Source organism: Podarcis raffonei, chromosome 10 (assembly GCF_027172205.1).
Source record: "Podarcis raffonei isolate rPodRaf1 chromosome 10, rPodRaf1.pri, whole genome shotgun sequence".
Taxonomy (NCBI): Eukaryota; Metazoa; Chordata; class Lepidosauria; order Squamata; family Lacertidae; genus Podarcis; species Podarcis raffonei.
In genome coordinates this window covers 40483100-40504096 of record NC_070611.1, presented here as the reverse complement: position 1 = coordinate 40504096, position 20997 = coordinate 40483100, and the positions used below count along the sequence as shown (strand labels likewise).

General features: G+C 43.0%; 1 long non-coding RNA gene across 1 annotated transcript in view; it reads left to right on the top strand.

Moving 5' to 3' along the window:
- Window positions 1-12305: 12305 nt before the first annotated feature.
- The window catches only part of LOC128422633 (uncharacterized), a 42466-nt gene continuing 33774 nt past the window's right edge, over window positions 12306-20997 (top strand). The window contains exon 1 of the long non-coding RNA XR_008332543.1: window positions 12306-12361. This is a non-coding gene — a long non-coding RNA (uncharacterized LOC128422633). The remainder of the gene's footprint in view (window positions 12362-20997) is intronic.

Here is a 20997-nt window from a genome sequence, read left to right as displayed (position 1 = left end):
ATTCGGTTTGCTGGGTCTGATAATGTAAACTCAAATTACTGTTTAGCTATAGCTGTTCATAACATCAGTGTAAACTAACCAGGGTGGAATGAGGATCAGGAAACCTGTGGGGAGATACCACATATCCTCTTAAAGCAGCAACAGTTGCAGGAAAAACAGGATGTTTGGGTAGCTTTAGGTATGCCCTGGGTTGAAATAGTGTGGTAGCTAGTGAGCTATTTTATGAGGAAATGCTTCAGAAGCAAATAAGAGTATAAATGAAAGGTCAAGATCTGCCCTCCAATATATCAAAAATCCAGTAAAACTCAGATTTCTATGTGGGTAAAGGTAAAGGGACCCCTGACCATTAGGTCCAGTCGCAGACGACTCTGCAGTTGCGGCGCTCATCTCGCTTTACTGGCCGAGAGAGCCGGCGTACAGCTTCCGGGTCATGTCGCCAGCAGAGCAGCGCACAGAAACGCTGTTTACCTTCCCACCAGAGCGGTACTTATTTATCTACTTGCACTTTGACGTGCTTTTGAACTGCTAGGTTGGCAGGAGCAGGGACTGAGTAACGGGAGCTCACCCCGTCGCGGGGATTTGAACTGCCCACCTTCTGATCAGCAAGCCCTAGGCTCTGTGGTTTAACCCACAGCGCCACTTAAAAGAGCAAAGGGTGACATTTTATATGCAAGCAGTGGGTATTATTTCAAACACTTCTATAAAAATCAGCCCATATCATTAAACATACACAAAATAATTCCTTATGATTATGAGAGTATTGCTGATGATTGATAATTACAGGGTTGGATCAAAAGAGATCCTCCGCTTTTCTTTATTCCTGTGCCCAGCTAAATCTGTTCTGAAGGGCTTGAGTGACAGTAGGTCAAGCAGGAGACTGAAGAGGAACCTGGTGAAAATCACTCCCTGCCTTTCTGTGAGTGGGATTGCTAGATTGCCAGCCCTACTGTGAATGGAAAGCATCAAGGGGGATGTGTGTCAAAGGCAGTGTATTAAACAACCATCTAGATTTCATAGACAGGATAATTTCCATCAGGTTTGGAGATAGTTTCTTACACATTCTCACACATCTCTGCATGGAAATTGCTACATGTTTGTTATTATCAATATTATTATTGTTGGTATTATTTCAATATACTAGCCACTTGACACACAAAGGGGTCCCCTATAGAGCCCCTATAGCTAATGATTTACATCAAACTTGCCATATCTGACACTCTCCAACCTAGCCTGTGTTTCTTTCATGTCTTGAGCTCACACCTTGATCTGCCCATCCTTTAATCTCGTTCCCTCATACACTCTCTGGCTACATGACTTCCAATCCCTGAAATCAAACAAGCTGTAGGGTCTTTTTTCAACAGCAGATATTGCCTGTGTGCCATCTGTACCACCCACTTTGATTCCCATGCAGGTCAGGTTTAATAAGTTAACCTCATAGCCCCCAAACAAACCAACATGCAAGATGTATAGTTTTTATCAATAACAACCTGTTTGCTTCACAGCTACTGTTGGGAACAGGACACTGGACTAGATGGACCTCTGGTCTTGATTCAACAGGAATCTTATTATGTTCTTATTATGTCCTTAATGGAATAATGCCTGAGCAGAATTCAGAGTGCCATAGTGATTATTGGTGGGTTGTGAGTAAAGATCCTGCAGTTTATCAGCTTTCTAAACCCCATGGAAAGAACACGAGTTTATTGGTCAGATTCTAAATACTAGTTCATTTAGCACCACTAACAGGAAGCCACTACAGCTTTCAAGGTACCAGTCATGTTTGACCCCACTTTTAAGCTTGAAGGATGATCTGTACAAGAAGTCTTCATCATCCTACCAGGCTAGACTCTTCTGATTCAGAACACTCATTCCTCAGCAGTTTCTGTCTCCCCCACACTGTAAGAGTGTAAAGGAGTGGCTTGCCTTGTGTGTGTGTGTGTGTGTGTGTGTGTGTGTGTGTGTGTGTGAGCTCCAGCGACTGCCACTTTCCAGGAGGGGGGTTAGGTAGTGGTGAGTTTGGGGCTGTGTGGGTGTACCTGCAGAAAGCCAACCCACCACTTCTGCCAGTTTGTGTGGGCAGTCCCAATCTCTCTGCTGCCGTGCCCTCCCACACTTAGGATGCAGCAGAAACACCAGTGCTAGGAGGTTATTACTGCAGCCCCAATCCTTTGGGTGAGCCACTCCTGGTGGCCAGTGGTTGCATAACAAGGCAGTGTTCATCAGTATGCGGCTGATACCCAGCTCTACCTCTCTTTTAAATCAGAACCAATGAAGGTGGTGAAGTGCCTGGAGGCAGTTGGAGGGTGGATGGTGGCTAACAGATTGAGGTCGAATCCTGACGACAGAAGTACTGTTTTGGGGAGGACAGAGGACAGGTGGGTATTGATGACTGCCTGGTCCTGAAAGGGGTAACTGTGTCCCTGAAGGAGCAGGTGTGCAACCTGGGAGTCATTTTGGACTCACAGCTGTCCATGGAGGCGCAGGTCAATTCTGTGTCCAGGGCAGCTGTTTACCAGCTGAAGGAGCGCCTCCACTCCCATCGTTTAGCCCAGACACTGAGGTCCAGCTTTGAGGGCTTTGAGGGCCTTCTGGCGTTTCCCTCACTGAGATAAGTGAGGTTACAGGGCCTTCTCGGTAGTGGCGCCCACCCTGTGGAACGCCCTCCCACCAGATGTCAAGGAAATAAACAACTATCTGAAGGCAGCCCTGTTTAGGGAAGTTTTTAATGTTTGAAGTTTTATTCTGTTTAATATTTTGTTGGAGCCGTCCAGAGTAGCTGGGGAAACCCAGCCAGATTGGGGGTTGTTGTTGTTATTATTATTATTATTGGACCATCAAGGGCACAGGCATATCCTAGCCCACATCCCTGGGAGCTCAAAACCCACTAGTGTGAAGAAGACCTATATAGCAATATCCTCAAGACACCGACAATCAGTGGCGTAGCGTGGGTTGTCAGCACCCGGGGCAAGGCAAGTAATTTGCGCCCCTAACCCGTGGATTTGCGCCCCCTAACCCGTGGATTTGCGCCCCCTAACCCTAACCCCCAGATGTTGCGCCCGGTGCAGCCAGCCCCCCCTGCACCCCCCACGCTACGCCACTGCCGACAATACTGAAATACATTCATATATCCTTGTCATAACCCCTTGCAAAATGGTCTTTCTTTTTTTCTTTTTCATAGCCATCAAAAATTAAATGAGTTTCCTTTATTTCTTTATTTATAGATGCTTAAGCACATGCATGCCTTAAAGATTCTGTCATGTTTGACCTTTCCAGCTAACGCACCCTTTTGCCAAATCATTTTATTATCACATGCTGTAAACTAAATGGTGGGACAGTAAGGTTAATAGCAATGATTCAGACTATTTAAGTGTCCTGGAACTTGGAAGACATGCTGAATGTTACATCTCAGAGTAATTTGAATGGACTAGCACAACGGGGGTTGTGGAGTGATGAAACTTACCGACAGTCCATAATATGAAACCAAAACCATATTCAGAAACTCTCAGATAGGGATCAGCTGAGAGACAGCACTATGGGTCAAGTGGTGCCTCAGTGTGGAGTGTCACAGCTCAGTGACAGAGCATGCAGCAGGGCCCATGATCAATCTCTGGCCTCTTCGGTTAAAAGGGTATCAGGTAGCAGGACTGGGAAAAGCCTCTGCCTATGACCTTGGAGAATCACAGCCTGTCATAGGCAGTACTGGGCAAAGTGAACCAATGATCTGACCTACTATAGTCTCCTGAACGTATTATTCACAAAATGCACAGTTTGCATGCATTGTTACTCAAATAATTCATCTTTAGAGGACATTTGGTACATATTTTTTTAGCTGTACTACAAAATTTCAAGAAGTGCAAAAAATAAAAATAAAGAATTACTGTGTAGTATTCTGCAAAGTGTGAATTGGGTTGGTCACTTAAAAATAAGAACTAGGCAAAATCTTTGAGGATTCCTAGTACTTTATATGCTCCACTGAGGACCAGAGATGCTGCCCTGCAGCCAGGGATGGTGGAGAAATTCAATTCAGTTCATAGTCAAAGGCAAACTTACTTAATTCATGCTTTGCAAAACAAGACGCAAACCAAAACGCAGTCGTTCCTCAAAACTTACCCTTCATTGAATTTTGCAGTGCAGTTCTCCAGCCTAGTAATGTCTACAAAAATGCACAGACTTCATAGACTTCATGTAAATAACATTTAAAAATGTGTTTTCGTAGGGAAAATTGCTTAGAAGAGATTTGCACTAAACGGCTGATGAATTTTCACGATGACTTCTCTTTTAAAAAAATTGGAAACCGATGCAGAAATATGAAGAACTGAACTTAAAATGGAAAATGAAGAAAAAACAAATTCAACACATTCACCAGCATCTATTTTTGTTTCAATAAGCACAGTGGGAACTTTCCCCCCATTGTAAATAGCAGGTGAATAGCGGCCTCTGTTCACACCATAGTCCAGGTCAAACTTGCCCTCAACTGACTACAGTGGTACCTCGGGTTAAGTACTTAATTCGTTCCGGAGGTCTGTTCTTAACCTGAAACTGATCTTAACCTGAGGTACCACTTTAGCTAATGGGGCCTCCTGTTGCCGCTGTGCCGCCGGAGCATGATTTCTGTTTTTATCCTGAAGCAAAGTTCTTAACCTGAAGCACTATTTATGGGTTAGCGGAGTCTGTAACCTGAAGCGTATGTAACCTGAAGCGTATGTAACCTGAGGTACCACTGTATTAGGGCTCATCCACACTTCTGCTTGTCCCATGCTTAGAAAGCAGAGATCTCAGTGGTTTCTCCCTTGCTCTGCTCCTGGATGGAGTATAAATAAATTATTGTTGTTGTTATTATTATTCCCAGGTTAAAGCCACTCTTTAGCTCTAAATTGGAGCAAATGTAAATCCACGGAAAACCCGAATTGCCATTTGCTCCAACTGAGTACCTGGTTTTCTCCAGGGGAAAGCAGCGGAACAAGAGGAGGTGTGGCTAAGCCCTTATTGAAAGACCTCTGTCAAACTATATGACAAATGTCAGATTTGTTGGCCTTCAGAGCCAAGCCCCAAACTCATGTATCTTAAAGGGTGCATACCAATGGCAGGTTTTAATGCTTCCTGTCTTGGTCTCGTTCTGTTCTTCAGGGATGCTTAGCAGGGAGAAACATACTCAGAGAAGTGAGACAGACTTCATGTCCAGTGAGACAGATCTAGTCCAGTGCTATCTGCTCTGATTGTCCAAGGCCTTTTCCATCACCCAAGATCCTTTTAAGTGGAGGTTCTGGGGACTGATGCAGGCATTTCCTGCTTGCAAAGCATTTGCTCTTCCACTGAGTTAGGTCCACTTCCATTTCACCCCGTTCACGGTAATTGAGTCCTATCTGACACCCACCACACTTTTAGTCTAACTCTGATTTTTATTTTTATTTAATGGAAGCAGGATGGAACCAGATGTGGGTAGTGGGTGGGTTGAAATACCACAGCACAGTTGATCACTTTGTTTGAGATCAGGAACCAGCCCTATTTTGCCCCTTGACAGAAAGTGTCCTCTTCTCCTCATCTTGGGGGGAGGCTGACAACGCAGGCCGGTCCTTGAATGCATGGCTTGCGTGACCTTTCCTCACACAGCAAGATAACTTCTCTTCTTCTGTGTTGTCTTTCTACTGAATTTGCCACCAGTCAATCCATTCATTGCTCCCCTGGCACAAGATGTATATTTTCATTGAGGCTGATATCAGGAGTTAAGTAAAGGAACATAATGAGGGAAACAAACTCTTTGAACTCTGCTTTCCTGTTGCGTACTTTGCCCAACACACTGTGGCACCGTATCCCTGGAAGGAAAACTGCCAAGCTCTTTTCATCTCTTAATTGCAACACAGTTGTCCTTTGCATTGGGGTTGCGCTAATGAGAGAACCATTTATCTCACATTTCATGATAGCCGTGTGTGTGTGTGTGTTTTATTTGAAGTGTGAAATGGGAACACTAAGAGTGTTTATTTAGCGGGGAGAAAATGCCAGACGGTTGGACTTTGCTTAAGACAAACTGGGTTCAGCCTGTGATTGCAGGTCGGAATGCCCTGGGCAAAATACCACCCTGTAATGCTAGCCAGCTCATATTTACAAATATCATGTATTTACCTTCACCCTGACCCGATTCTCTGATTTGCAGTGTGGATGGGAGGGGAGGTCTAATTTGTTTGTTTGCTTTGGCTTGGCTCCCAAAGCCTCTACAACAGGCAATTTGAAAGTCTAACAGAAAAGAGGCCCAGATAAAAATAAAAAGGAATTTCTATTAATGGTTGACCATTAACCATTAAGTGAGCCTTTAATACTGACCACGTAATGCCTTCTTTTTTCTGTTCCTCCTTTTTAAGGTCTCTGAAATCCAGTACTGGGTGCCTATAAAGGACAGTAGGTCAATGTGCGTGAGTGCGTGCATGCGTGCGTGCACACACACAGATTGAGAACATGTGGGCAAGTAGTTAATCTACAGCTGCTCCTGAGACTCTGGGCTGTGTCGGTTCTGTCCCAAGAATGCAACTGTTTAAAAAAGAATAACAGTAGCATCATACAACTGAGGCCTGATGTTGCTGTCTGTAGGCATGGATTTATCAGGCTCAGTCTGAGCAACTTTCAACTATATATATACAGTGGTACCTTGGTTTAAGAACAGTTTAGTTTATGAACAACTTGGATTAAGAACGCTGCAATCCCGGAAGTAGGTGTTTTGGTTTGTAAACTTTGCCTTGGCATAAGAACATGTTTTGCTTCCTGTTGAGTGTGTTCCATTTGTAAATTGAGTCCCCCACTAGTATGGGAAAGTACGCCTTGGGTTAAGAACATTTTGGTTTAAGAACAGACTTCTGGAACGGATTAAGTTTGTAAACCAAGGTACCACTGTAATATATATTACAGGATTGCCCCAGCTCAGAATGCCGATGGATGATGATTGTGTGTTTAAATATACCATCCCATCAAACCCTCCTGCATGCAATCTAGCCTGTCAGGGAGGAGGTGATAAGAGACTCTGATGTGCTAATGCTGCAAGGGTAGGGATTTTATTTTATTTTATTTATTTTACATGGAAGGGAGACATTCAAATGTATTCCTCACTTGCATTCTAAAGCGGCAGATTCAGAGAATAACTGCACTGTGTTCAATTTCAGAGTCTTTTGCTGGCATGTTTTTACAGCAGTATGCCAAGGGACCGTCCTGAGGGCCAGACACCCTGCTGGGGTTCCCCACCCCTGCCATAGAGACTAGACCACCTGCCTGGGTACTGAGGCCATTGTCAGAGGCCCGTGCCTCGGTCTCACTGCTATCAAAGGTGCAACTTGTGGTGTCCAGAAAAAGGGCTTCTCCAGTAGTCCTTGGAAATTTTTAGTCTCCAGTGAAGCTTGCCCAACACCATGGCCAATATCTTTTCTTCAGCAAACAGAGATCTACTTATTTTCCCAGGTCTTTTAGATTGTTTGTTTTATGCTGACACTTTCTTTGCTGTTCTGGTTGTTACTTTTTTATTTTATTGGTTCTACCATTCATGGGTTTCTAATCTTTTCCTGTAAGCCACCCTCAGAATTCTTGCTGGATCGAAAATGTCAAATTGCTTATGTACATAAAATGAACTGAAATGTGAAATGGAACAGGAGATAGGGAAGAGGAAAAAGTAAATGGTTGTGTTTCAAAGTAAGTGTAGTATGTTTTAAAGACTGCAATCCTATATATGCTCACGTGAGCTTAAGTCCCCTGCAACTCAATGAAAGGTACTACTGAGTAGACATTTTTAGGATTGTGCTGTAATTAGAATATGCTTTTAGTGCTCTTTTTTTAAAAAAATACAGTAAATAACAGGTAAACATAATAATGGACATGCGAGCTAATGAAAGTGGTATGAAGGTAATTTGTATTTATACCTTGTCTATACAAATAATGGTTTAACTGTGCAATTCTAATCTCCAACAATGAGCGAATATGATCTTTTTAAAATGCTCTGATTGCCTTCTATTTTATGCTAGTTCATAAAGCTCGAATTCCCCAGAGACTTACCCCCAGAGTACAGGGTGGGTGGGATGAATACTTCTCACATATTTATTCCTCTTTCTACTCCTCTGAAGCTGAGATTTTAAAGGTATTTATGCACACTAACAATCGCTTGTTATTCACCTTGCTTTGGTGGTGGATTTCAGTGTGATTTTCTCTTTTCGCAAGCAATGAAAGCATTAAATCAAACACACCTCTCTGGCAGTGTTATTTTCTCCTGCATCTGCTGATAACCGAGCAAACACAGTTTCGAGGCTGTTTTTTTCTCCCAATCTCATTAGAAAGAAAGAGGGCCTCTCCCTCCCCACCCCGATTCCTGGAGTACATTAACTTGACCAACACATCACTATCTTCCCAGCAAATTCCCCAAGAGGCTTCTGAGGATAAAGTTAGCCATTAGTCGTTTCATACTCCCCAGGCTCTCCTTTATGCAGATAGCATGAAAGCTCAGTCAGGCATGAAAGCCTTTATCTGTGCACTAAAATTAAATAGTGTTTCACTTCTTGGGGATATAGCTGGCACTGTACACGATGGCTATTTGCTATGCTGCAGTGGTTGGCTCTGAAAGGGTGGTTGTCCCCTCCATCCCCACCCTGGCCAATGTATAACCTATCTGGCTGGCTGATGCTGTGTCAATCAGTTTTTGATAATGAAGGTTTGTCATCAAGTTAGGTCAGGAGATTGGGTGATAAGTGAGATGCTGCTACAGCATCTCCTGTTCTTTTAAAGTTTACCCTGCCCATCCCCAAGCTCCAAGATGGGAGCTACTTTCCCCTGGAGTGATCCCATGCTGCTCTGGTAAGACTGTGTGCGAGAATTAGACAAGCACATTGTCAGGGACATGAGCATGGATCTTTCCCACCCAATCTCAGCACTCTCCAAAAGTATGCCAGTTGTCTGGGAAAGAGTGGCAGGGTTCTCGTGCTTTGCAGGCAGGAAGTCCCAGATCCAGTCTCTAGAATCTTCAGTTAAAAGGACTGTATAGCAGGAGAACCATTGTTCATCAGAGTAGACAACCCTTGGGCTGGATGAACAAATAGTCTGAGCTGGAACACCACAGTTTCCTCTGCCTGTTCTGTCCATGTGGTCATTTAATTGTGAATGGCAATAAAGAGATGGATGCATGAGTGGATTTAAATGGGACCCAATGCCATTTAAGATCAATTCACAGTTAACATAGACCAGTGATCAAGGAGAACCCCAACAGTCTCTGTGTCCCAAGGCCTGGTGAGGCTGTCCTGCCGAAGGACCTCAGGGCCCACCTCAACAGCAAGCTGCTCAATTCATGGCAAGCCTGCTCAATTCCAGGATGAGCTGAAGAGAGCAGTTGCCCAGGCACTGTTGCTCCAGCAACCACCCCACCAGTACCTAAGGCGGGTGACTGCCTTGGGAGCTGTCTTAACTTCTAGTCTGCCATTTAGCAAAGTTGTTACCTCCCAGACTCTTATACTGTCTAAATGGCTCCTGCTTGATCACTGGCCTACCTGCCAAGGTGTGGCAGATGAGTGAGTCAATTGAAGCCAGATAACACCCACCTACCCAATTTTGCATCTACTTCTGCTTCATTGAGTGTGCAAAAGCCTTTGACTGTTTCGCCCACAGCAAACTATGGCAAGTTCTTAAAGAAATGGGAGTGCCTGATCACCTCATCTGTCTCCTGAGAAATCTCTATGTGGGACAAGAAGCTACAGTTAGAACTGGATATGGAACAACTGATTGGTTCAAATTGGGAAAGGAGTATGACAAGGCTGTATATTGTCCCCCTGCTTATTTAACTTATATACAGAATTCATCATGCGAAAGGCTGGGCTGGATGAATCCCAAGCCGGAATTAAGATTGCTGGAAGAAATATCAACAACCTCAGATATGCAGATGACACAACCTTGATGGCAGAAAGTGAGGAGGAATTAAATAACCTTTTAATGAGGGTGAAAGAGGAGAGTGCAAAATATGGTCTGAAGCTCAACATCAAAAAAACGAAGATCATGGCCACTGGTCCCATCACCTCCTGGCAAATAGAAGGGGAAGAAATGGAGGCAGTGAGAGATTTTACTTTCTTGGGCTCCATGATCACTGCAGATGGTGACAGCAGTCACGAAATTAAAAGACGCTTGCTTCTTGGGAGAAAAGCGATGACAAACCTAGACAGCATCTTAAAAAGCAGAGACATCACCTTGCCAACAAAGGTCCGTATAGTAAAAGCCATGGTTTTCCCAGTAGTGATGTATGGAAGTGAGAACTGGACCATAAAGAAGGCTGATCGCCAAAGAATTGATGCTTTTGAATTATGGTGCTGGAGGAGACTCTTGAGAGTCCCATGGGCTGCAAGAAGATCAAACCTCTCCATTCTTAAGGAAATCAGCCCTGAGTGCTCACTGGAAGGACAGATTGTGAAGCTGAGGCTCCAGTACTTTGGCCACCTCATGAGAAGAGAAGACTCCCTGGAAAAGACCCTCATGTTGAGAAAGATGGAGGGCACAAGGAGAAGGGGACGACAGAGGACGAGATAGTTGGACACTGTTCTCGAAGCTACAAACATGAGTTTGACCAAACTGCGGGAAGCAGTGGAAGACAGGAGTGCCTGGCGTGCTCTGGTCCATGGGGTCATGAAGAGTTGGACACAACTAAATGACTAAATGACTAAACGACTAAACAACAACAACAACACCCAATTTTGCAAAACATGCAATAATTTCTTCCTGGCTTCCACAGGGTGACTCTTAGGGCAACAGCCTTAATAGGAGGGGGCACAAGGTGAAGATGAGCTGCCTATCTAGCCCAAGTGACAGAGAGCAGGACCCTACTTAAATACTCAGTTTCCCTTGTCCTAGTCTCACGAAGGACGCTGGTCCTTGCTATATCCAAGTGGTTTCTATAAACATTAATGCTCATCTGCATGAATCCCATTACTTTTACTGGCTCTCTCTTGGACATTTCAGTGCTCTCACATGCTTATAATGACAGAGGTGAGAGTTCATGGAAGAACACAGAGTAGCTTCTGTGAGTGGCAGTGGGAGTTTATGAATCAAGAAAGCTGCTTTGGCTCACGATTCACTTGCCATATATAGTCAGGCTTTATTGGAAATTGCCATCAGGGCTGGTTGTATGAGCCTGGCCAGTGGGGAAGCTTACTTTCTTCATTTTCTTGAAACTGGCTGCCAATTTGGTCCATTTTTTAAACCCCTCTGTGAATATCTGCTCATGCTTAATTGAATAGCTGGAGCTTTCTCTTGTTTGCCCCCACATGTTTTATAGTCCTTGCTGAGAATGTGATTTTGGCACGCGTAGAACAAGAGGGGACCATATGTAGGCACTCAATGGGGTGCTTGCGTCATCCATTTAAATTAGAAAAGAGATTTGCCCCTGTCATTGTCACGGTAATTCTGTCACTCAGTGGCGCTTTTATCTACAAAAAGGGTCTATAATTAAAACGATGAATTAATCATAATGTAGGCATGTGGTCAAGAAGTCTAATCTTTCCCTGACAGTCACAAAGTGTTTTGACGTTAATACACACACACTGTGAGCACAATTCATACAAAGCTTCACTGAAATGAATGGGCTTGCATGATTGCTCATGGCAAGGCTGCTTGGGCAGGGAAAGTTCCAGAAGGAATATGGGAAAAGTCCTTCAGAAAGATGCTGTGTGCTGCCATTCTCGGAAACTCCAGGTCTTTGTATCGGTCCAGATTTCCAAAGGCTTTTCACATGGCAACCAAACTGAATAAATGATCTGCTAATTTCTCTTGGAGAATTACTAAAGCACGCTTTAAAGGCTTCCCAAATCAGGGCAGGGTTTTTAAAACATGGTCATTATTAGTTTGGCAATCCAAGTGCATTATACCAAATCTTGCTCAGCCACAGGAGCAGCCCTTTGACTGATCTGCCGATACTTCTGGCACTGGATGGTATGAGTCTAGGTTCCAGGATCATCCTTTGAAGGGCAGAAAGGCAGGTGTAACTGCAAGTGGACTCCGAGGCTGGCTAAGTGCCAGCCCAGAGAACATCTGTGGGTTTGGTATGATGCCTGAAAAGGGGCACCTGCACAGCACACTTACAGCTTGTTAGAAAAACACTGGGGGCTAATATGAATAGTAGAATGTCTGTCATCTGGTGGGTGGGGCTTTTGTGTTGTGCTCCGGAATCTGCCCCTCCCTTTGGGTGTTCAGTTTAAGTTCAGTTAGAGAGGCCAACTGTCATTCTTGCCTCATGATGTTGTCTTAGTTTCTGTCAGATAGTATGTTATTGTGTTAGTTTTCTTTATTATTAAAGCTTTGTTTGACATTTACTTTGCTGAAAGTAAAGAAACTCTGCTGAAGAATGGTGGAATATCCTAAACTGGTGAGTAAGGGGATATTCTCAGTCTGACAAGAGGATTTTTTTTTTTAAATCACCCAACCCTCCACAACACAGCTGTCAGATGTCCATTTCAGATGTTGAGCTGATTGTGTGGACCACAGAAGGGCTGAGGTGGCAGGCAGGGAATATGATGTCAGGGGAGGGTCCTACAGGGATGGTCCTGCCACCCCTCCATGGTGTATGTATAAGGTGATCTTCTAAGAAAAAGAGGCTGGTATCATTGATTCACCTTGTGCCCAACATCCAAATTCAGCCTATAGATCAAGGCAGACATGCTTCCGCCATTTCTGTTATTTTGAGATTTGGTTACTGTTTGCTTATTTCTTTATACAATCTCTTACCCAGTCTTCACCAGAAGGTCCCAGAATAAATTATAAAATACATCACAATTATACAATACATAATAAGGTTCCAGATGGAGCAGAACAAATTATTATCATTATTAATCATAATAATAACTACCCACGCTTCACTCTGTGGTCTCAGGGTGGGTTACAACATTAAAACACAACATTAAAAACAGTTTAAAATGACTTACAGTCACAAAAATAAGGTGGTCTCCTAAAACATACACCTCAAGTGTCAAAAGCCAGGGTGAAGAGTTGTGTCTTCAGTGTTGTTCAGGATCTGTACAATGAAGGTACCAGACACATCACCTCTTAAGTGTGAACAAAATCTAGTGTTTTGGCTTTTTCAGATTTCCAACTTGCTACCATTTTGTTTTCCTTCTGTGTACTTCTAGTGGCAATGTGCATGTTACAATGAACCGAAATAGCTCTGCCTTAAGCAAACATTTTACTTCTTATCATGGAGCAAAAAGTATGTGTAGGAAATGGTGTCTGTCAGATAAGAGCTGCTAATTATTAGGAAATGAGTGAGCTCAGGGTTAGTTATCATCAGCGTTATCACTTCCAGTTCACAAGTACATTTTTGAGATATATGTATTTCGACTATCACGTTATGTGAAAGCCCCTCTTTAAAAACATTGGTTCAGGGTTTTAAAGCTAATAAATGTGTGACAGGGCCTATCAAAGCGAAAAGGTTCACTGTGATAGTTCATGAACAATATAAATATTTCTGTATTAAAAAAAATATTTTATTATACAATACAGTCACAGCAATGTAAAGATTATAACGTTTTGTTTATGGCATCATTTTACACGGTCTTAAAACATTGGCAGGCTTTATAGGTTCTCCACAGAAAGGTTTGTGAGGCTGGTAGGAGAGCTTTACTTTCTTTTCCCCTTACGTATGAAAAAAAGGGAGACCAGGTTTCATCAAAGGTATTTTCCTTTATAATTCCATTTGCAACTCTTCTAAGCTCAGTTAGTCACTCTGAACTAACTACGTATATCCCAAGTACTGTTGAACCAAGTCACGAGAGGTAGCTCCACCTTGGCTTTCCAGTGATACACTACCATTAGACGTGTGGCTACCAATAAGAATTAAATCTTTATGCTGGATAGCAGGGTTGGAATGTGAGTTTAGTGAAAGCAGGGCTAAGCCTGGGTTCGGCGAGAGAGGTTGTTTAACAATTTTGGAGTTAATATTGAAGACTGTGGTCCAAAATATATTTTAAAAATTGCATTCCCACCAAGCATGAAAATGTGTTCCATATTTAAGTATTTGTGAAATTTTGTAAGACAAAACCAGAAGGAAATAGTACTTGCAACTGAGACAAAGTAAATAGGATATGTAGTTTTCAGCAAATGGGGGAGCAGCTGAGTTTCCACAATATTCTCTTGGAGAACTCAGGCTTACCGGTTGGTTATATCTGCATTGATTGTAAAGTCAGAAGTCCTCTGGTTTAGTCAATAGTCCAGAGGCAAGTGTTATGTACTGAAGTTTTCACCCTGGGCCAGCAGGGGGATACTGTAGATAGTTTTCACTCAGGTCTACATATGCAAATAAGGGATTGAAAGTGACGTTCAGTGATTGGATAGTTACAGAAAGTGGTTACTGTTGCGTTGTAGTGGAGCTCTATATAAGCAGGCTGGCTGAACCCTTCAGTTCAGTTCTGGCCTGGCCTGTGAATAAACAAGAGCTGTTTGAAGAATCGCTGTGTCGTCTGATATGTTCACCCGCAACTTAACAGCAAGAGCTAAGTTTAATTTGCCACAATTATTAGAATTTTGTCTGAAGTGATCTGGAGTGAAGGAAAGAAGTGTGGCTTGGCTCACCTGCCTGAGGAACTCACTTAACTCCTACACGGGGTAGCTTTGTGTAGTGTACCTCATTAGCATTCTGAACTGTTGTTTGTAGTTTATTCTGAGTATCAGTTATTTAGAAAATGTATAAACCAATTTAACATTTTGGCAAAAATCCCAAAGCAGTTTTCAAAAATTTAAAGACAGTGAGTGCAAATGATCAGAATGCATGGGACTCTCAGTCTCAGGGCCATGGGCTTGAGCTCCATCTTGGGCAGAAAGGCATTGCAGGGGGTTGGACTAGATGACCCTTGTGACCCTTCCAACTCTACTGCCCTATGATTCTATGAAATACATTGCTGAAATTCCGCCATTTAAAACAAGAAATCAGCAACTGAACAGGATAACATTCTCAAGCATAATAATAATAATAATAATAATAATAATAATTCTTTATACCCCACCCATCTGGTTGGGTTTCCACAGCCACTCTGGAAAGCTTACAGCATATCTAAAAGCATAGTAAAAGCATTAAGCATTAAAAACCCTCCCGATACAGGGCTGCCTTCAGATGTCTTCTAAAGTTGTATAATTCTTTATCTCCTTCACATCTGGAGACATCATAGGCCAGGTTAAACAAAATGAGTTTTTAGGAGACATTGAAACATCCAACAGATAGAGCTTCCCAATTCTCTTTTGGGAATGTATTCTGTGAGGCTGGTGTTACAACAGAAAAGGCCGATCTCTTATTTTTATTATTACTTGCAGTTGTAAAAAAAACTCCAGTTGATGATTATGGTTGTTGTTGTTGTTTTTAAAAGCACTATCCTAGGGTTGCCATATTTCAAATAGTGAAAATCTGCACAACTTGCACCAATGTGAGCCTGCCTGGGACCCAAGCTCAGCCTCTGTGACCCTGCTCGTAGACTTGACACAAGCAAAAATTTGATTGGCCGGCCCAAGACACAAGGCCTTTTCAGTGGTGGCCCCATGCACATGAAACCCTAGATTTGCATGCATTGCATAGTTCCTACACTGATGGCTTTTAAATGGACCTTGAAAACTTGCTTTTATATTCCAGATGGCTTTTGTTATTTATATTGGTACTACTGCTAGTCTTTTAATGTGCAGTTTTGCTGTCTGCTTTTACACTTGTATTATTTTACTGTGCTGATACTGTTTTAGCTATACTTGTGGCGATTAGTCCTTGCTCTAGTTTAAAACTGGTTAAGCGCTGCCAAATGATATTTCCCAAACTAAATAAATGTCTGCTGGGCAACATTTTCATGGGCAGAATTATGAACTGGCATGAGAAAATCTCCCTACTTGAGGTCTGGGTTGCAGTTTTCTACTTTAATCACTCCTTTGAACTTCTCATACAGAACTGTAGATGCTATTGCTCAGTATGCTAAGAGCATCCCTTAATTTCCTCCTAGGTAACTATTACTATATGAGGATGCCCAGGAATGTCCAAATTGCCACTGCTAAAAATGAGGGCTATTAGCTGTATTGTCAATATCAGGAGAAAGACGCGGGAGAGTGGATGCAGCAAATGCAATTAAATGGGAAAAGATAGAAGGGGGAAAATCTCTATCCATTATTTAGTTTTAATGAGACAAGAGAAAAATTGAATATAGAATCCATTAGACAATTAGCTTCTTAAAAACTAGGGGTCCATGGTCTATATTTGGCCTAATATAATGCTCATTTTTTGGTGTAAGACAGGAGAAGAGATAATTACTTCAAGTTCTGTCATATTCCATCTGCACAGATCTGCCTAATTTCTCTATTTCTCTTTTTTTCCACATTGATCCTCTCCATCTTTTAAGACTTTGGAGTGAGATGTGAGGAAAGAGACTGAGGAGTGGGAGGGTGAATGGGTATCAAGGGATGGCTAGGGAAAGCAGCTGGAGGTGACATTTATTGTGATGAAAGTGCTTTACGATGAGACACATCAGTACAGAGACAGTGTGGGATGCATGTGTGCAAACGGAATGGCTGCATATGTGTTTTTGTGGGTGGTGTGGCATTAGTAGTCACTAGGGATGTCTGAGAATTCAGATGGAAATGGCAGCAGAAATGGCCTGTGTTCACTTATTTGTCCCACGTCCAAAACAGAAATCCATCCAGCAAAAAGTATTCGTAATCACTGCTGCTGCTTTCAATCCAGTAATGACATATAATCAAGCATTTTCCTTGCACTGAAATGAATGGGGTGGAATAATACAATGACAACACATTTTACACAATTAATAAGCTTCATAATTTCAGTGAGACGAATAATGCCATTCTTGGTGCAAGATGAACTGAAGGAGAATGGAAACAGTGCTGCATGTGACGAACACGGGCTGGAATAGAAAACTATGCCTTCTTACATGCCTAGTACTCATCATTCAGTTCAATAGTCACTGACTGAACCATTCAGAATATATTTTTCAGAAGGAAAAACAAATAAGGTGTTCTCTGGAGGAGGCTGGGCTATCACAGAACATGCCCAAGCATATTTATTTATTTTGCAACATCATGGGAGGAGTGTTTCTACGACTAAGATGAAACTGCAAAGCTCCCTTGTTATTTGTGCTATTTGTGCATGCTGTTTCAGTAATACTGTCATATTTGCGTGTGTAGGTCCCCAGGCCACCCCTCAAATAACTTCACACATAAGACGTAATTTTAGTTTTGGTTTTTGGGCACTATTTTGGCCACAACTTTATTAAAATACAAAATCAGTGAGTGGTTGTTTAGACATTGGTTATGACTATCTGTCCCCCCGCCTGGGACAGAAGTGACATCCCGAGGTCTGATCGGTAGCCAGTAGAAGGGAAAGTCAAACTTGGGGGTCATTTGAGCTAAGTGTCGGACCCACGACGCTCACCCCAGCAGCTCCCCGAAGGCTTGCCGGCCCTGGTCCCATGACAGGGATTGGACGAAATCATGGCAAGCCCCAGGATTCCTTTAACGGAATTCCCTTCAGCGCAATAGGAGGGGCAGGCACAGCCTACCCTGACCCCTCCACCACCAGCATATTATAACCGCAACCTTACAAGTTGTGACGAATTGCTGAGTAGTAGGCAAAAACCAAATGGCACAGCCAATCACCAAATGGCAAAATTCCTACTAGGCCCCTGCGCCAAGGCAGACGACCCCATGAAAGGCAAAGCAAGGTCAACTGGAAAAGAGGGCGGGTGGACGGGTGATCCGATGCACTCTGCAAAGAGAAAGAGAAACCAGAGTGCCCCAATATTTAAAGACTATGGTCCCACCCACCCAATTTGCAACATACAATTTGCCCCAGCAACCCGGTTATCCAATCAAAATGCCAGGCAACAACTATTAACCTGCCTGGCAACAATAGGGCTGGCCTGGCGGCCCACACTGCAACACGCGCTCTCATTTATTGGAGAACACGCTTTATAGTATTGACATATGGGTTTTTTTTCCGTATGTTACTATAGTTTTGTTTTGCTATGTTATTATGAAATTGTTTCGTAGTGCTTGTTTGAAATGCAAACCTGTTTCTTTGTCATTAGCCACTTTGAGCATTTTTTGTGTGTGTGGAAAAGCGGCATACAAATAAACTGAACAAACGAATTTTGCTGCCGCGATTGTAGCCATACAACAATCATAGTCAGCTGGCTATTGCCTATGATGTCATTTATGTCATGTGGTACAACTTCCTTCCTCCCAGTGCCACCTGTGAGGTTTGGAGGAGGACATAGGGTTGTGTTGTTGTTTTTTTAATCATAATCCTATCTCAGAAGAAAGTCCTATAGAGTTCTGCAGGACTTGCTCCCAGTTAAGTATGTATAGGAGTGTAGCCAAAATGTGTCTTGCTGTGCATCCTCCAGACTACAAAAATGGTATTGAAGCACTCAGCTATTGAAATAGAGTCCTGTAGTGATTTCATGCTCTTTATTGGCAGCTTGTAAAACAGTGATTAAATTGCCCCCCAAACCTCAGGCTTTTATATACATTATTTACACAATGAGTCCCGTCTGATTGCCTGATTCTGCTTCCCTCCTGGAGCCTGATTGGTCTTTTCCTGCAGGCCAATCAGTTGTTGCATTCTAGAGTCCTACTTGCCTATTGTTCTAGGATCCAAGCTTAGTACATAACAGCTATTTTATTACAAAATATACTTTGGCAAAGAACCATTGTTTTATTTCCTCTTCTACTGTCCTGGATTTTATTTTAGGCTACACATCCCTCTTCAAGTGTGCTGGAGAACACATCTATCCAGAGTTAAAGAAATGAGAAAGAGAAGAAGAGTGACCCATTATATAGCTTCTCTGGTATCACAAAGCTACCCAACCCCCCTCCATTTATCTTTTATGTTAGGGCAGAACCTATCACTACTGATACCAGACTGAGACTTGCAGAAGTATCATTTGGGATTAGTTCCATCTGAAGAAAGCTTTGTTTAGTTTTCCAGAAAGGTCCAGTGTGGCGATATTGCAGATGCTGGCACAGCAAGAGAGATTAGATTGTATGTGACAATGCTGAGTCAATGCAAAAGCTAGAGTATATTTGTAGCAGGTTCATCTCTAATGCAGTGCACTTTGTAGGTGAACCCACAAGCCCTCTCCTGGTGCCCTTCTGTCTGCCATTTATTATACTGCTTAGAGATGAAAAACTGGGCATTTTAAGAGAACAATTTGACTTAAAATGGTACGTTTTATCTGTGCCATAAAACACAATAGCACAGATAATGGGATTGAAGGGAATGCTTTGTTGCCGATAATAGATGTATTCCAAAATAATCTTTCTGGTCATGTGATGGAAATGCTTAATTTCAGGGAATTTTAATACTGGATCCCATTTTATCAAATAAGAAGAGTCCACCAGATGATAATGTAACTGACATGTAATTGCAGTTTTACTACAAAAGTAGGTATTGTTATACCTGATAAAGGCATTCTTATTTATTTTATTTATATACCACCATTATTTCCAAAGGATTTCAAGGTGGTGTACATGGCTCTCCCCCTCCACATTTAATTCTCACAACAATCCTGTGAGGTAGGTTAGACTAAGACAGGGGTTGGCAACCTAAGACCCATGGGCTGGAAACAGCCCACAGAGACCGTTTAACTGACCCATGAGCTGCCCCCAAACTGAGCTGCCCACTTGGCAAGTCCCCGCGTGCTGCGCTAAACCGGCGCAGCACAGCGCGGGGACTCTCTTCCGCGGCTCCGGAAATCGCTTCTGTGCATGCCCAAACACCGGAAATCGCTTCTGCACGTGCCCAGACGCTAAAAATCGTTTCTGTGCAGGCATGATTTTCGGCATCTGGGCATGCGCAGAGGCGATTTCCAGCATTGTGTTGCGCTGTGCCGGCTGGCCCATGGAGGATCTCCGTGGGAGTGATCCAGCCCATGCCCAGTAAGCCTTGCTGACCCCTGGGCTAAGAGACGGAGATTGGTCCAAGGTCGCTCATGGCTGAGTGGGGATTTGAACCCTGCTCTCCCAAGTCCTAGTCCATCCCTCTAACCATTATGCCACACTGGCCCACTTCATACTCACCTTTCCTTAATCCTCAAAGCCTGGTTACTTGGGCCTATTTCAGTGCCTGCCATACAACTGGAGACAGTTTAGCACAAAAACTTGCTTTCCAAAAAGGCACCTTTCAGGTGCAGCAGCCTTCTTCAACCTGGTTCTTCAACCCTATGCTGCCTGGTTGCTGTAGTCCAAAACATCTGGAGAGCACCAGGCTGGGGAAAGCTGAGATACAGCCTCTTCTCTATACTCAAAGTCTGTGCCTTAGAATAAAACACATAAAGGATACAGGGGTTGTATGTAACATGCCGACCTAGTGATAATTGCAAGCAACACTTCTATCAGCCTGCCTTGCTCTTTTCTCCTGGTGGTGATCTTGTACACAGCATCAGTACACAGCCAAAGATATGTGACATTTCCCTGCTGGGTCACAAGAATGCAGCTCAGCATTCTCCTTATTGGAGTCCTCTCCTCACCATTTCCTCTTTGTTCCCCCTGTAAACAACTATTGTTAAGTTGTTGGTTGGTTGGTTATTTTTTCTTTCTTTTAAGGATGATTGCGATTTGGACATTTACTGCAGCAGTCCCCCTCCCCTGGTACAGAGGCGGTTTGCAGGTGCTCATTTTACCTCCACCATAAAGTAATGTATGATTTGAGTGCACTTTGTAGAAGACTTAAAGTATGGTTGCCCCGTCTCTTTTTCTAAGATCAGAGAGGAAAGAACCATTCAAAACCAGCAGCTTTGCCTACAGATGTGCTGCAAGAGGATCACCAACAGTGTATATCAGTATATATACAGTATATACTAACTTTACTTTATGCTTGTGAAACACAGACCACTTATAAACGCCATCTCCAACTCCTCAAAAGATTCCATCAACGGTGTCTCTGAAAAAATTTACATATCACTTAGGAAGATAGGTGAACTAATGTCAGTGTACTGAAAGAAGCAAGATCACCAGTGTCAAAGCAAT